At 48.8% G+C, this 16820-nt stretch overlaps 1 long non-coding RNA gene across 1 annotated transcript in view; it reads left to right on the top strand.

The window, feature by feature from the left end:
- Window positions 1–14528, top strand: part of LOC110221491 (uncharacterized) — a 28712-nt gene extending 14184 nt beyond the window's left edge. Inside the window, exons 2-3 of the long non-coding RNA XR_013485184.1 lie at window positions 867–963; window positions 13072–14528. This is a non-coding gene — a long non-coding RNA (uncharacterized LOC110221491). The remainder of the gene's footprint in view (window positions 1–866; window positions 964–13071) is intronic.
- Window positions 14529–16820: the final 2292 nt, after the last annotated feature.

Below are 16820 nucleotides of genomic sequence, written 5' to 3' on the forward strand. Positions count from 1 at the left end.
AATGGATAGCAGGCTATATCATCTCTTGTCTCTACTCCTAATGGCCTTATCTACTGCCTTGAAAAGTTAGCTTTTCATAAAGATCAAAAGTTACACAAAGACTGACAGCTCCATGAGGGCAGGGACTGTCTTTTGCCTTTCTTTGTAACCCTTAGGCTTAGCTCCTTGCCTGGCACATAGTAGGTGCTTAATAAATGTTGACTGACTCTGAGTGACTTATATTGTCTTGTCTCACAGAGTTAAGGAAAACAAAGGATCACAGATTTACAGCTGAAGACCTCAGAGAACATTCCATTCTTTCTCTAGTTTTACAGATGAGACAGGAAATGACTTGACCAAAGTCACACAGCTAATAAGTAACAGAGACAGGATTTGAAACCTGTCTCTTGGACTCCAAATCCATTGGTTTCCTTTCCCAGCTTCCAGACCTGGTTAACTCAGAAGTCATGTGGCTCATCCTTTGCCTGAACAGAAATCCCAAGTGGTCATCTCCCCTCTGTTTTGAAGCTGTCCAGGGATGGAGAGGCTACTACCTACCCAGACATCAGATTCTACTTTGGTTTAAAACTTTTTGTGTCAAGGCTTTGGACATGCCTGGCATTGAAAGTGCTTTGCAAATATTAAAGCACTCTGGGGCAGCTAGGTGTCACAGTGGATAGAGCTCCGGTCTTGGATTCAAGAGGACCTGAGTTCAAATCGAACACAGACACTTGACACTTATTATCTGTGTGACCCTGGGCAAGTCACTTAACCCTGATTGCCTCACCAGAAAAATGATGTTAAAGCATTGTCTGAAGGCTAACTATTATTATTACCCTGTTCTTCCACATGATGGTTCTACTTCCCTCAAATTCTTTCTTTTCCAGCTTGGGGATCCTCTGGATGGCATGCTCGCTGGTACCCTCACCATTCTGGCTGCCTTCCTCTAGATGATCTCTGGCATGTCTCTGTCCTCTCTTAAAGGTGAGACCCACAACTGAACACAGTGTTCTAGATGTGGTCTAAGCAGGGCAGAGAACAGACAGCAGAGAGAACAGATCTCTCACCTCCTTTGTCCTGGACACTTGGCATCCCAGAGATTTCCTTAGCTTTTCAGGTCAACTTGTTGCATTAACTCCTCCCAATTAGATGGTGAATTACATAGGCAGAGTGGGGTTTTTTAAAGTGCTGTTGATAAGAATATTATTAATAAGAAGAGTTAGTGGGGCAGGTAGGTGGCAGTGGATAGAGCACTGGCCCTGGAGTCAGGAGGACCTGAGTTCAAATCTGACCTCAGATACTTATTAGCTGTGTGATGCACAGCAAGTCATTTAACCCCGATAACCTAAAAAAAAAATATTTATATAGCACTTTAAGGTTACAAAAGTGCTTTATAAATTTTATCTCATTTTATCTTCACAAGAACCTGGGAGGTAGGTGTTATTATTATCCCCATTTTACAGATGAGGAAACTAAGACAAACAGAGGTTAAGTGACTTGTCCAGGGTCACACAGCTAGTAAATGTCTGATGCCAGATTTGAACTCAGATCTTCCTGACCCAAGAGTCCAACACTCTATACCTTGCACTCACATAATAATATCTAACATTTATGTAATGCCTACAATGTGACATAAACACTTTATAAATATCTCATTTGATCCTTACAACAACCCTGCTAGGTCGGTACTGTTATTACCCCCATTTTACAGATGGGGAAAATGAGACAAACAGAGATTAAATGATTTGTAGGGTCATATAGTCTGAGGCTGGATTTGAATTCAGGTCTTCCTGATTCCAGGCCTAGAGCTCTATCCACTATACCGCCTAGCTGCCCTTTCTACCTATATGCCAGCTGACCTCCTGTACACACATCAGGCAGCTGGAGGTGAGCAACTTGGCCAAAGAAATGGTCATCTGTCCAGGGCCATCACCTTTGGTTGGAGATATCTGGAGGACACAGAAAGAAAAGAACCCAGCAAGGGCGAAGTGACTCGTGTGTGTGTGTGTGTGTGTGTGTGTGTGTGTGTGTGTGTGTGTGTCCAGGAAGAAAAGCTAAGACCATGTTGCTACCCCTCTCTCCAGCTCCCACAGCTGGATAGCACAGCCACAAAGTGTGTCAGGGTCTTCTCCGCTAGGTGCAGGTCCAGGTGGGCAGATTAGGAAGGAATCAGCTCTGGTGGAAGTTATATCCAGGGACACAGCCCAAATCGCTACGTCGAGAGAGGAAAATTCTCTGTAACAGGAAGGCTGACGTTGTCCTGACTCTCTGGGTGGGATTCTGGCACTGATTTTTAGGAAGCGGGATGTGATATGCCCATATCCTTAACCAAACACCACTGCTTCCCATTCCGGTATATCCAAAGGCTGCCCAGGCACCCTGAGGGCTCCCTTTATGTGGTCAAAAAACTGGTCAGAAAACCAGGAGGAGGGTTGTTGTTTCATGTAATACAGTGAAAAGAGCACAGGATTAGGAGTCAAAGGAACTGAGTTCAAATCTCAACTTTGGCACTTACTAACTGTGTGACCTTGGGCCTTTATTTCCTTAACTTTAAAATGAGAGTTTTAGCCTAGATTATTTCTATGGTCCCTTCAGGCTCTGAATCTATGAGGCTAAGAATTTGATATTAATTTATATACTGCCAAAACAGCTAGGCATTGCAGTAGATAGAGCATAGGTCCTGAGTTCAAAGCTAGCCTCAGACACTAGCTGTGTGACAACGGGCAAGTCACTTAACCTTGATTGCCTCAAAAACAAACAAACCCCCAAACAAACCCAAAACTCCAAAAATATATATACTGTCTTGTGAATTTCTTGGGTCAGAGACCCATAGTCCCTACCACAGTACCATGCACATAGTAGGTGCCCAAAAAATGTTGACTGAATCTGAGATCCTATGATCAGGGCCTTATTGCAAGTCTTAGATAGACAGACAGAAGACAGTACATTTATTAAGTGCTTACTATGTGTCAGACACAATGCTAACAGATACTAATACAAGCAAAAAAAACCATAGTCCCAACATTTTAATATGAAGAGATTTCACCCAAAATGGAGCTTGAAGAGGGTGCTTGGAAGGGGAAAGGTACTAGACTGTTGTAGAGACTGGAAGGTCCTAAATTCAAGAGCTGAGTTAGGAGAGGAATGAGTACTGACCACCTGGGCACTTCCTGAAATGGCGGTCCCTGGCAGGAACTCACCAGTGACAGGAGGGGGATTAAAAGGGTGGAGGCTTCTCCAGGGGGAGGAGACTGCTGGATCAGAGGTGGAAAAGTAGTCCTTTTAGGAATATGCCTCTGCTTTTATTCTCTGGGGGATGCAGGGTGCCCTTCTTTGGCTTGAGCTTGAGTAATGATTCATTTATTTCCCTAATTTTACAGATGAAGAAACTGAGGCACATAGCAGAAACACAGTTTATTCTCAGACACGCAGCTAAGTAATGTCAGAGTCAGGATTTTGAGACCCAGTTTTCCTAGAAGGAATCTCTAAGTCATTGAGTCTGATGCCCTCATTTTACAGTTGAGGAAACTGAGGCCCAGAGAGGTTGTGACTTGCCCAGGGTTGCTTAAGTGAGACTGTCTGAGGTGACATTAGAACCCAGGTTTAGTTCTCCATCCAAGACTATGCAATCTCCCAAAAAAGAAGAGCAGGTTAGATATTGTGAGGCTCAAATGAAATTATGGGCACGTGACTTAATGAGTCCAAGAGCTTTGCAGACGTAAAGGTGTATCCGCCTCAGCCATTGTTAATGTCTTTGTTGAGGAGAAGGAGGATGGCAGTGAATGTAAGACCCTGCTAAGCAGCCCTGAGAGGGTGGAGGATTTTTCTCGGTTCTGAGGGTCTGTTTCACCTGGGCATTCAAAGTTCAACTCAGGGGGCAGCTAGGTGGCAGAGTGGATAGAGCACCAGCCCTGAAGTCAGGAGGACCTGAGTTCAAATCCAGCCTCAGACCAAACACTTGACATTTACTAGCTGTGTGACCCTGGGCAAGTCACTTAACCCCAATTGCCTAAAAAAAAAGTTCAACTCAAGTGATACCTCCCACCTGAGCCCTTCCTTCCTCCACTAGCTCCTGGGCTTCCCTCCAAAATGGCTTGTGTTTACTCCGTATCTACTGACATGTGCTTGGTGTGTTTCCTTGACAGAATGCAAACTCCATGAGGGCAGGCACTCTTTTCACACTCATTTTCCTGAGTTCAAATCTGGCCTCAGACACTTATTGCTGTGTGACCCTGGACAAGTCACTTTAACCTTATTTGCCTCAGTTTCCTCATCTGTAAAATGAGCTGGAGAAGGAAATGGCAAAACCACTGCAGTATCTTTGCCAAGAAGACCCCAAGTGGGGTCACAGAGAATCAGACACAACTAAACAGCAGCAACAATCTTGGCACATAGTAAGATTTGTTGGGGGGCACGTAGCTATTCCTTGGCCATGCTCCTTTCCTATTGTGTGCTTCAGTGGTGATTACTCCCTTACTACGACTGACGGATGAGGATGAGTTATGGGGGCTATTCCCGAAGGTTCCCTGACCTCACTCCAGGCTGACTAGGGGTGGTGCTGGGGGATCAAGGTGAGGGTGGGAAGAGCCTCCGTGGAGTTCTTTCTTCGGAAAGAAGGCCAGTGCATACCCTCGCTGAAAACAAGACCAGGCCCCAGGGCCTCTGCCCAAACAGGTATGGGCTGTCCTGTGAGAGGAGGGAACAAGAAGCAGAGGGAGAGCCCTGTCGCCCTCCCTTGCCCTCCCCTCCCCAGCTCAGGCCGGGCTCAGCAGGGAGCAACCCCCAGCCTCTTGGCCGGACTCCCCACCCGCCACTCCACGCTGACATCATCTGCATTTGCTGGGACACCCAGTCTTTTCTATGTCCTGAAAACAGCAACAATGGCTCCTTGCTTGTGCCTGGGAACAGCAGTGAGCCAGCTGGACCAGCCAGCAGCACTCAGATCCCTCCTGGCTGTTTAAAGTGGCTCCCACCGCCTGGGATGGAAACGCCAGATACGTCAACAGTTCCTAGAATTGTGTTGCAGGCAGTGTTTGTCTCAGGCTCCTAGGCTTGGGAGCTAATAATAAAGGCAAATATAGGTCAGAGAACTCTCTCCAGCCTCTGGGAAAAGAGCTGAGGATTGCAGCCCCATGGCTGACCGCAGGGATGGCCCTCCCTGGCCAGTCCCAAGGCTAAGTCCTTATGCATCTTCAACTCAGAATGGTTATGGGGTCCGTGAAAGACCCTAGGATTATTGCAGTGGCCTTCTCATTGGCCTCCATGCCTCATCTCCTAGTCTCTCCCCCTTCTGATCCATCCTCCACAAACTTGGCAAATCAATACTCCTAATGCTTAGCTCTTTGAGGCCATGCAAGAAGCAGATCTTGGGATTCTAGGTCATGGATCCATCAATCAGTCAATCAACAAACATCTATTAAGCCCCTGCTGTGTGCTGGACTGTGTGCTCATAGATCTGGAAGGGGCCTTAGATGTCCTGAGTCAAACTCCCTTCACTGTACAGGTGAGGAAACTGAGGCCCAGGAGAGGCTTGAAGCCCAAAGTCCCTGGGGTTTCCTGCCCAGCCCCCTTCCCTGCCCTTGCCAGGCACCCTCTGTGGGTCACATGTTTGGGTCAGTGAGCACCTGCCAGCACAGACACACAAACTGGGACACACAGCACCCGAGGACAGATGGGGATCAGCCCTTTCCCAGGCCCCAGCACCCTCAACCAAGGAGTTCAAAGCACCTGAGAGGAACAACTACCACCAGAATGTTTATTGAGTGCCTCATTGCTGTGCTGGGCTCTCGGCAGGGTACATTCTCTGGACACCTGGGCTGCCCCAGGAAAGCTGGTGGGGGCCACCTTCCTCTGGGAGCAGGGGACCTGAGCTCTGGCTCTGAAGCCAGAGCTCCTGGGCTCAAAACAGAGGCTTCTGACTGCTTCCCTGATCTTGGGCACATCTCTGCTCTAGGAGGGGGAGCTGGGGGTCTCATCTGTCAAATGAGCTGGAGGAATGGCATGGGCCCTTCTAGAAGCCTTAGGATTCTTTGAGTCTAGGGCAGACACACAACAGGGTAGAAAGATTTAAAGAGACATGCTTGCACGTTGATATGCCAAGGGAAGGGCAGTTTGGAGTGGGGGTGATCAAGGAGGGTGGCAAGGAGAGCTAATGGTCAGATAAGGCCTGAACATGCATCTGGAACAAGCATCCTGGGGGCCTGGAGAACTGAGGAGAGGAGGGGGAAAGAGGGGAGGAGAGGAGAAGGGGAGAGAGAAGGAGAGGAGAATGGAGGAGAGACAGAGAGGAGATGTCTTGCTTGAGAGACTGATGCAGAGAGAGCCCAGGGGCCTGGCTCTCAGCCACCTCTCAACTTAGCCTATAAAGCAGTGACTTACCTCTGCCAGTTGTTTCTGGAGTCTTGGCCAGTCCTAGGGCAGCCAAGTAGAGTCATGGGGCTTCTGGTGGAGGAGGAGGCAGGGGGCATCCAAAGGACAGGGCCTCTTGGATGGATGATCCAGGCCTGGGTGCTGGGGAAGGATGGGTTCCCCTCTCTCTCTCTGGCTCTGGGCCAGGACTCAGAGCCTTTCCATGCACAACACTAATCATGGGATCACAGATTAAGAGCTGGAAGAAACCTCAGAGATCATCTGGACCTAATCCTAACCACCCCCCCATTTTACAGATGAGGAAACTGAGTCTCAGAGAAGTTAACTGACTTGCCCAGTGTCACAAAGGTAGCAAATGGCTGAGGCAGAATTTGAACCTAGGTCTCCTAACTCCAAAGCCATTGTTATCAGGGTACTAGGCTGACTCCCCAGGGGAAAAGATGTGCTGTATAGGAAGGTGTCCAGCACTCAGCCCTCCAGGAGCCTTCCTCTCTTGGGTAACACATGGTACTGTTAGCTGCTTCCCTTCTAGAGCGGCAGAGGTAGGATTTCTCTGGGTCCTACTTTTTTGGGGGCTTGGCCTCAGGGAGGCATTGAGGCAAGGTGGATGGAGGACTGGGTTTGGGCCCAGAGGCCCTGGGTTTGCTTCTCAGCCCTGCCTCTTGCTATCTGGGTGACCTTGGGTAAGTCCCTTCATCTCTCTGCTTTCCTGTTTCCTCATCTGTAAAAAATGCTGGAGTTGGATTAAGACTTCAAGGGTCCCTCTCAGCTTTAATTCATGAACTTGGGATCCTCCCAAGAACCTGTTCTAGCAGGTACCGTACCCTGTTTGCTGGCAAGTCTTAAGACCACACAGTCTTACAATTTTTTGTCCTTGGCTAATGTAGGAATTTATTTTGCTTGACTGTGTATATTGGTTATTATTTCTTTTCAAATGGGAAGAGGGAATGTTAGAGGGAGAGAAAATACATGCTCGTTAATTGAAAAACAAAATTGAAAGCAAAAAGACCGGCTGAGACTTCCTGTCATCAGATGATGACAATAACCCCGACTACAGGGGAGCCTGAGGTTGGCAGACCACTGCAGTTCTGGAGTTCTAGCGTCAGTGGGCTGAGTAGACTGACTGAGTGAGCTCAGGACACCCGGCACCAAAAATGTGAGCCCTGGGAGTTTGTGTTACCAGCCTGCCCAAGGACGGATGATCTGGTCCACGCCAGAAAGGGACATTGGTCAGAAATGCATAGTCAATACTTGTGCAGTGAATGCTTTTCAATCATTTTACTTTATAGTAGCCCAAACCACTTGCAGGTATCAGCCCCTTGCTCTCTCAGCCCTTCTGTGATGGGGGCATTGCTTTTCATTCATTCGTCCATCTGTTTGTTTTTTCATCCATCCATCCATTCATCCTCTAATCTGGAATGTATCTTCAAAAGCCCCAGAGGCTGAAGATCATCACCCGATAGTCAAGCTGGCCTTCAGTCTCTCCAAACGGAAACAGGGCTGGTCCTAGACAGCTATGTGGGCCATCCCTGGTCTTGAACAGGACCTTTCCTGTCTCGTAGGCAGAGAAACAACGCGGTAGCACAGAGGGGTGTCAGGCCTTGGAGTTACAGGACAAGAATTCAAATCCTGCCTCTGATACTAATTACTTGTGTTATCTTGTTAGTAATTTCACTCCCCCCTCCCCAACTCCTGCCATCTGGACCTTGGTTTCATGCTCTCCAGTGCTGAGTACGGTGCCTGGCACACAGTAGGTGCTCAACAGATGTCTATTGATTGACTGTGAAAAGAAGAGGTTAGATTCACTGCCTCCTGAGGTCCTTTCCAGCTCCAGAGCTATGACAGTATGGCTGGCCAGCTCGTGGGCCTGTGAGATGATCTCTACAGGCTCCTTCCAGCTCTAGAATTCAATAGCTGATGTCTGGCAAATCCTTTCTAAATCCATCTTCAAAGCAGACAACAGTGCCCCCGTCACAGAAGGGCTGAGAGAGTGAGGGGTTGGCACTTGTAAGTGGTCTGGGCTAGTGTAAAGTGGAAACACAACACTACAGAAATACATTGGATGCTTGTAGAAATAGATGGACAGGCTGTGGGCTGGCTAAGCCAAGAAGCTGAAAGGGCTCACCCCTCCCCTGAAGGATCAGTCCTGAGCCTTCCTTCTGTTTCTCACTAGTTAGTTCAATCTTGGTCCTCTTCTGGGCATGAAGGCCAACTTTTCCACCACCTAATTCTCCACAGTGTTATTAAAGCTAGAGTTGGGTACTTTGAGATCCTACATAGATTCTAAGTTCCTTGATGCAGGGACTGTTTTGTACCCCCAGCTTAGTATAGTGCTTGGCATACAGTAGGCACATAATAAAATTTTATTGATTGAGTGATCACTACCCTTAGGCCTGAGGCAAAGGATGGGAAGTTAACTTCTTGCTAGTGGGTCATGGTTTGTGTCTTTCCTGGAATTTATCCCATCCTGTCTGGCCTTATAGTGATTGGCATCGTTCTGTCTCCACCACTAGACCATCAACTCCTTGGGACTGCAGACCGTATCTTTAAAACCCAGCTTGGGTGACACCTCCAAAATACCTGTACTGGTCCCTTCAACTGAAAGCCATCTTTCCCTTTTACTTTGCCAGGATCTCTTCTCTCTGTTTCTCCTCTCTCCCTCTTCCCTTCCCTCTCTCTCCTCTGTCTTTCTTTTCTTTCCCTCCTGTCTCTCTTCTTTCGCTGTGCCTCCTCTTTTTTCTCTCTCCTCTCTCTCTTTTCCCTTTTTTCTCCCTGTCTCTTCTCTCTTCATCTTCCCTTCCTTCCCCTCCCTCACTCTCTCTGTCTCTCCCCTCTCTCTTTCTTTTCTCTCCTTTCTCTCTGTCTCATTCTTTCTCTCTGATGCCCCCTCATCACACTCCACTTCCTCTCACACTTATCTGTGTATATGCTGGGTATCCTATAGCAGAACGTAAATTCCTTGAGGGCAGGGCCTGCTTTGTTTTTGTCCTTGTATCCCCAGTGCCCAACAATAACTCACAATGATATGGCTCTTTAAGGTTTGTAAAACCTCTTTACCTTGGGGCAGCTAGGTGGCTAAACACTTGACACTTATTAGCTGTGTGACCCTGGGCAAGTCATTTAATCCCAATTGCCTTTAAAAAAAAAAGCTCTTTACCTGCTTAAACTTATTTCATCCTAGCTAGTCTTGTGTTGCTGCTCAGGGTCATTTCCAGTCGTCCTGATCTGTATCTTGCCACTGGACCCAGATGGCTCCAGAGGAGAAAGTGAGGCTGGTGATTTTGCACAGCCCTCCCTCACTATAATCCAATTCACTTGCAAGTCATGGCATCACCTCCCTGATGTCATGTCCTTTTCCAAAATGAAGGACAAATAATAATAACCACCTCTGTTGCTGCTGTTCAGTTGTGTCTGACTCATCATGACCCCATGGACAAGTCCATGGGATTTTCTTGGCAAAGGTACTAGAGTTATTTTGCCATTTTCTTCTCTAGAGTGTCCCATTTTACAGATGAAGAATTGAAACAAATAGAGGTTAAGTAACTTGAGCGGGGTCATGCAGCTAGTAAGTGTCTGAGGCTGGATTTGAACTTTGGTCTTCCTGATTCCACTGGGCCACCTATAGCTCTATGAGTATGGGGCTATTATTATCCACATTTTACAGAAGAACAAACAAAGGCCGAGCATGGTTAGATGACTGGCCCATAGCCATATAGCCACTAAGCATTGTAAGCGAGAGCTGACACGGGTCCTTTGGATGCCAAATCTGCCGCTTTATCCGCAGCATGGAGAATGCTCTTCAGGGTGTCCAGCACAGTGATTTACTCTGCTCCAGGCCAGGGAATGCGTGGTGAGGAGACTCCCTTCTACCAGTACAGACAGGCAACTGTTCTTAAATTTAGGGGGAGTTAGCCCAGGAAGTGGCTAGTGCTGGGCTTGCAGTTAGGAAAACCTGAGTTTGAATTTACTTACTAGCCACAAGATCCGGGAAAACCGTATTATTTATGGGTCTGTTTCTTTATCTGCAAAATGGGGGTGTGGCCTCAGTGGCCTCTAAGATCCATTCAGGCCTAAGTCCATGATCCTGGGGGTCGCCTGGGGCACACTAAGAGGGCTGGTGATTTGCCCAGGGTCAGTGTATGTGTGGAAGGCGAAATAGAAGCCAAGTCCTCCAGGCTTGGAGCTGGCTCTTTGTCAGGCCATCCTGCATCTCTGCCTTGCCTGTAGTAGGTGCTTAATAATTATACATTGGATTGAATTCTATTGCTGGCCTTCTGCTCCCCATAGCCCCAGCAAGGAGTCTTTCACTTGGTAGGTACACAATAGGTGAATGAATAGATGAATGAATGAACGAATGCATGCATGAAGATCCTGAGCTCCAGAGCCAGAAGTTTCAAGTTCAAGCCAGAAATCTCAGCGAAATCTCAAACTTCCCCATTGAAAATTCAACAGATACTTTTTTTGAGGGTGGGGAGGTGGGGAGGTGGGGCTGGTCTTGGGCAACCTTGGGATGATACATGCTGCTGCCAGAGAGAACTGTTTAGGCCAGGAGGGAAGCCAGGGATGTGGGTGGGGGAGAATTCAGATGTGAGCCCAGAGGTTGCCTGGACTGGGGCAGCTGGATTAGCCCAGACCAAGTCTTTGGGAGTGGCAGGATGCCAGCTTCAGACCTGGGCTCAGAGTGGGGCATGTTGTAAGGGACTAGCACTACCAGTCCAGGCCCCTTTGCAACCCAGCTCCCCAGCCTCAGTGTTTCATCCTAGAACAGCAGAACGTAGAAGAGTTTGAAAGAATTTTGAGAGGTTAGGGTATGGTGGTGAGGATGGTAGGAGAAGAACGCAGAGCAAAAGGCCAGGAGTATAATGATTCCTTCTTCCCTCTGTCCCTCCTTTCTTCCTTCTCTCCTTCCCTCCCTCTTTCCTTTCTTTTGCCATCCATCCATCCATCCAAACATCCATCGATCCATCCATCCATCCAAACATCCATCCAAACATCCAAACATCCATCTTCCATCCATCCATCCAAACATCCATCCATCCATCCATCCATCTATCCATCCATCCATCCAAACATCCATCCAAACATCCATCCAAACATCCATCTTCCATCCATCCATCCAAACATCCATCCATCCAAACATCCATCCATCCATCCATCCATTGATCCATCCATCCATCCATCTACCTAAACAACCATTCATCCATCCATCCAACAATCCATCCATCCATCCATCCATCCATCCATCCATCCATCCATCCAAACATCCATCAATCCATCCATCTACCTAAACAACCATTCATCCATCCATCCAACAATCCATCCATCCATCCAACAATCCATCCATCCATCAAAACATCCATCAATCCATCCATCCACCTAAACAATCATTCATCCATCCATCCAACAATCCATCCATCCATCCAAACATCCATCCATCCATCCATCCATCCAAACATCTATCCATCCATCCATCCATCCATCCATCCAAACATCCATCCATCCAAATATCCAAACATCCATCCATCCAAACATCTATCCAAACATCCATCCATCATCCATCCATCCAAACATCCATCCATCCATCCAAACATCCATCCATCCATCCATCCATCCATCCAAACATCCATCCATCCAAATATCCAAACATCCATCCATCCAAACATCTATCCAAACATCCATCCATCATCCATCCATCCATCCAAACATCCATCCATCCATCCATCCATCCGTCCATCCATCCATCCATCCATCCATCCATCCATCCATCCATCCATCCATCCATCCAAACATCCATCCTTCTAACCATCTCTCCAATGGGTATTTGTTGAGTAGTTGAAGCCCTCTGATGTTTTGATCAAGCCTTTGTAAGCCTTATTATACCTTACACATTAACCCCTTCAGCTACTGGGTGTTCTCAGAGAACTGGCTTAATTGTTCTCTGCACCCAACATTTCATCTTCCATTTCCCATCTCTTCCTTGCTCCCTTCCTGTGCCTTCACTCAGGCTGGGTCCTTAGGCCTGGTTTTCTCTCCCTCCTTAGTTCCCTTCACATCTCCCTGGGCTATCACTTCCTTTGGGTGTGCCTTTCCTAATGACCTATGGAATAGATTAAACCTAGGTGTTGGGGTGAAATCCAGCCAGTCTTTCCTTACACAAATAACAATTCCACCATAGCATACATGTGTTTGTGAAACTGAAGTTATGAAAAGGGATCTTCCCACTCAGAAAGGTCAGTTACCAACGGTATAAGGAAGGAGCCAAGTATGACATTGGAATTAGATGACCTGAGCAGGGGCTAGAACTAGGAATTTTCCTACCTGGGACAGGCACCACGAACAGGAAAGGGATAACGGGACACATTCCTAAATGGGGGGACAGGTGGTCTGGGGTACCAGTTAGAGGCACAAGATGGGCAGCTCCTGGCAGCTTTCTCTTTTCACTGGGTTGACTAACTAGTGAACTCCCCAAGAACAGGGACTTTCGTTTTTGTCTTTGTGCCTACCGGAGTGCCTCTTATAGTAGGCATTTAATAAATGCTCATCCAATGGAATTGGGTTGTTTCTCTGCTACCAAAGGACTGATTACAAAGGGCTGTCAGTACTGTCTAGATTTGGTGCACTGGGTAAAATTCTCAGCTGTGACCCTGAGCCAGCACCATTCTGAGACTTGGTTTCTCCATCTGCCAACAGATTGTAATCATGCTTTGGGGTCCTACCTTACAGGGAAGCAGGGGCACAGCAAACCTTGTTTGCCCACATGAGCTATCTGGGATTGATTGTCGTTTGCAAGCACCATCCTCCATGTCCTTTGCTCCTTTTCCCAAAGTCGTCTGGGTGTGACAGAGAGATGCAGAGCTGGGTAGAGCTGCCCACAGATGTCTTTGAGCTGTAAACAACAATTAATAAAGGGATCTGACCTCCAGACCCAAAGTGGGATCTCGGGTGGGACAGCTCTGACGGGTCTCCTGCCCTTGGTGTTCTCAAGGAATGTTCTCACTGGAAGGGGCCTCTGAGACCATTTCTGGTTGCTGCTCATTATTTGATCTAATCACTATACCAGACTTCCAAGTACCTCAAAATCCCTTAGAATTCCAATACCTTATTACCCTTTGGTGGGACCTTAAGGAATATACTAACCCTTTCATTTTGTAGGCCCTGAAAGGTTAAGTAATTTGCCCAAGGTCATAAACTAATACTAATAACAGACACTACACAGCACTTAAAAGTCTGCAAAGTACTTTATGTACATTGTCATTGGAGTTCTAAAAGAGTCCAATCGGGTAGGGAATGGGTATTTTCCCCATTTCACAGATGAAGAAACTGAGGTGAAGTGATTTTCCCATGCCCACGAGGGTATCAGAGATAGTTCTCAAACCTAGGTCTTCCAGACTTACACCTTTTATCATTAGGCTGAGATTCAAGGTCCTCTTGATTCAAAGTTGGGTGTCCTTTCCATCATACCAAGGGCTCTACAGAAAGAGACCTGAATTTGCAGTCAGAGGATTTGGGTTCGAATCTCAGCCCTGCAGATCACTATATATGGATCCTCTCTGGGTCTTTGTGAAATGATAGCTCTGGGCTAGATTGCTTTGAGATTGATGATGCTGGACTTTTTCTCTTTCCCTATTACAACGGCTGAGGTATTTGTTGATGGTGATTGGGCAGTCATCCTAAACTCTGACCCATAATCCTTTCGTCAAATCTCACTGAGTCCCTCCTATGAAACAGCTACCTTCCCATGAGCCCCAGTTTCCTGATTTGGGAAATGGCCTACTTCAGTTTAAAACTATGACATCTGTGACATCACGTGGCAGTGATTCAGGGAAGTGCCCAGAGTTGACAGCAATGGTGATATCATGTAAAAACAGTATTGACCTAAGTATTCGAATTACTTTCTTGTGTACCTGGCCCCAGACATCTGGGCCCTGAGCCCAGTTCATAAAACCAGTGGATAAAGGCCCAGGCAGACAGGCGACTTTGCCCCGGCCTTTGGGGGAAGGGGGAGAGGAGGGGAGTGTGGTTTCAAGTGCCACATTTACTTTTCTTCCCTAGACGAGAGGAATTCCCAGACAGGAGACAGATGAGATTATGGAAGGCAGATTCCCAGGAAGCCTCAGTGGACTAAATCGCTCTCCTGACCAATGGATAGTGGGAGGGGCACTCATTGATCTGCATCTTCTTTCTACCCCGAACTATCAGGATTTCTGCAGCTGGAGCGGAAGTGACCCGTGTCCGGAAAAAGTCCTGGAGAAGGGGGTCAGCGGGCCACCAGCCCCTTCATAAGTGATAGGGCTGGCACCCTTAGGACTCCTGCCCCACGTGGGTGCCTGTGGTCCCGAACTGAGGCTCCGGGAAAGTGCCAACCTCTCTTTGGCAATGAGACTTGCTTCCTCACCTAAGCTGTGCACTGAGGCTGGGGAGGGGGTGGGGTTCCAGGGAGAAGTACTAGATATTTTGCCCCCTCTTGTCCCCGTAGGAACCCACGACTATGGGAGGTGGGGGAGGGGTGGTTGCCCTCAGAAAGAGATCCTGTCTCTAGACCCTGACAGCGTCACGCAGAAACCAACCCTGTCACCCCACCCCCAACCTGTGGGTGTGCATGGGGGTGGGGGACGAGGGCCTGCCAGCTTTACCCGGTCTACCACCTCTTCCTGCCCACGTGGGGACTGTGCACAAGGGTTTGGGGGAGGGTGGTTGCCTAGGGAAAGAGGTCCAGTCTTCAAGTCCCTGCCATTTTCACCCAGCAACCAGCCGTGTCCCCTCCCACCTCCTCCGGTCACCCCCACCCCCACCTGATGATGTGCAGGAGGCTGGGAGGGGGAGGGCCTGCCACCTTTACCCGGTTCCCACCTCTTCCTGCCCCCGTGGGGACCTATGGCCGTGCACTGCGGGGTGAGGGAGAGGCTGTTGCCCAGAGAAAGAGGTCCTGCCTCCAAACCCTGCCACCTTCCCCCAGCAACCAAGCCGGTCCCCTCCCACCTCCTCCCGCACCCCCCTCCCCGGGGACCTGTGGCTGTGCGCTGGAGGGAGGGGGAGGGGGCCTGGAAGACGCTCTGGCCAATGAGAGCTGGCCCTGGCGGTGGCCAGATCGCTGCTCCGACGTCTCTTTGGCCAGCGCGGGCGCGGGGCGGGGCTTCTTGGCAGCCCCCGGTCCGGGATGGCTCCGGTCTCCAGGAGCCCGGGGCAGATTTTGCCGCAGCTCCATTCATATGAATCGCTTGCTCAGGTTGCAACATTTGTTACTTTTCGGAACTTCTCGGAGCCAGCTCAGGGAGGGGAGGGGCCAGGAGAGAACTCTGGGTCCTCCCACCGGGCCAGCGAGAGACTGGGAAAGAAATCCCAAGGTTGTCTCTACTCTGGGTTGGGGGTTAGCCCTCGAAGCCCAGCGTATCCAAAGGAGCAGGAGGGGGAGGGGAAATGGAGGGAGTAGAAAGAAACAGATATCGGTGCCTTTAATTGAGAAATGAGGGGCCGGGAGCCCGCCACTTTCCAGGATGTGTTAAATGCACTGGGGTGTTTAGCCCGAGGCATCGTGGGTTCCTGGCTCCGTAGGGCCGGTTTAGGAGCGATGGTAGAGTTTTTAACAGATAGGCCCTGGTAGGTCTTGGGGGCTGTCCGTGGTGGTGTGGAGGGTGCAAGGCAGGAGCCGAGGCCGGCCGGTTCATTCCAATAAACCTCGACGCTCGCTCGAGAAAGCCTTGTGTTCTGCTGGGTTCTAGCGGGGCCCCCTCCAGCCAGTCGACCCCGACTCTGAGAGGGCTCAGGCCCTCCGCACAGGTGGAACTGCCCTGGTGCCTTTCCTTGGGAAGATGGGGGCCTGGCCTGCCCACCCACCTACTAGATTCTGGGAGGAATTTTGCCCGGTCCTTTTCAAGCCCCTTCCCCTTACCTCCTCAGAGACTTTACCTTCACAAAGAAAGGAACATTCCTACCCACCAACTGGGCAGAAAAGACCCGAAAGAGAATTTCAAGACACTCAGTAGGCTAAAGGGTGACTGTCCCTCTTTCTGTACTGAGCTGGGCTGGACATTACAATTCTCAAAATGGAGTGACTCCAGTTAGCAGTCAAATTACCAAGGCTGAGGAAATTATGGCCTGTTGCATAAAATAAAGACTCAGGCTGCTTGTCAGCTCCCCAGGTGCTGTTCAACAAGAGCAGGGCTGGGGTGGGCTGGCAAGGTGACCTCAGTGGCAACAGATGGGGCACGGTACCTCCTTTTTGGGACCGTGCATGTTTAATCCCCAAAGATTCCACTCTCTATGATGAGGAGGTATTTATTTTATCCTCTAGCCTAGGCACACCCATGCATTTTCAAGCACTAGCTTTCCAGGGGCATGACAATGCTCTTGCCCGACTAGCTCCTTGACACTCAATCCTTCCATTTTCTCAGTCATAAAGCATTTTCTTTACAACTGGCTGAGGTGGACTGCATTAGGTGTTTTTATCTCGGTCACTGGGGACTGATCATAAA

Source organism: Phascolarctos cinereus, unplaced genomic scaffold (assembly GCF_003287225.1).
Source record: "Phascolarctos cinereus isolate Bilbo 61053 unplaced genomic scaffold, phaCin_HiC Scaffold_3;HRSCAF=262, whole genome shotgun sequence".
Lineage (NCBI taxonomy): Eukaryota > Metazoa > Chordata > Mammalia > Diprotodontia > Phascolarctidae > Phascolarctos > Phascolarctos cinereus.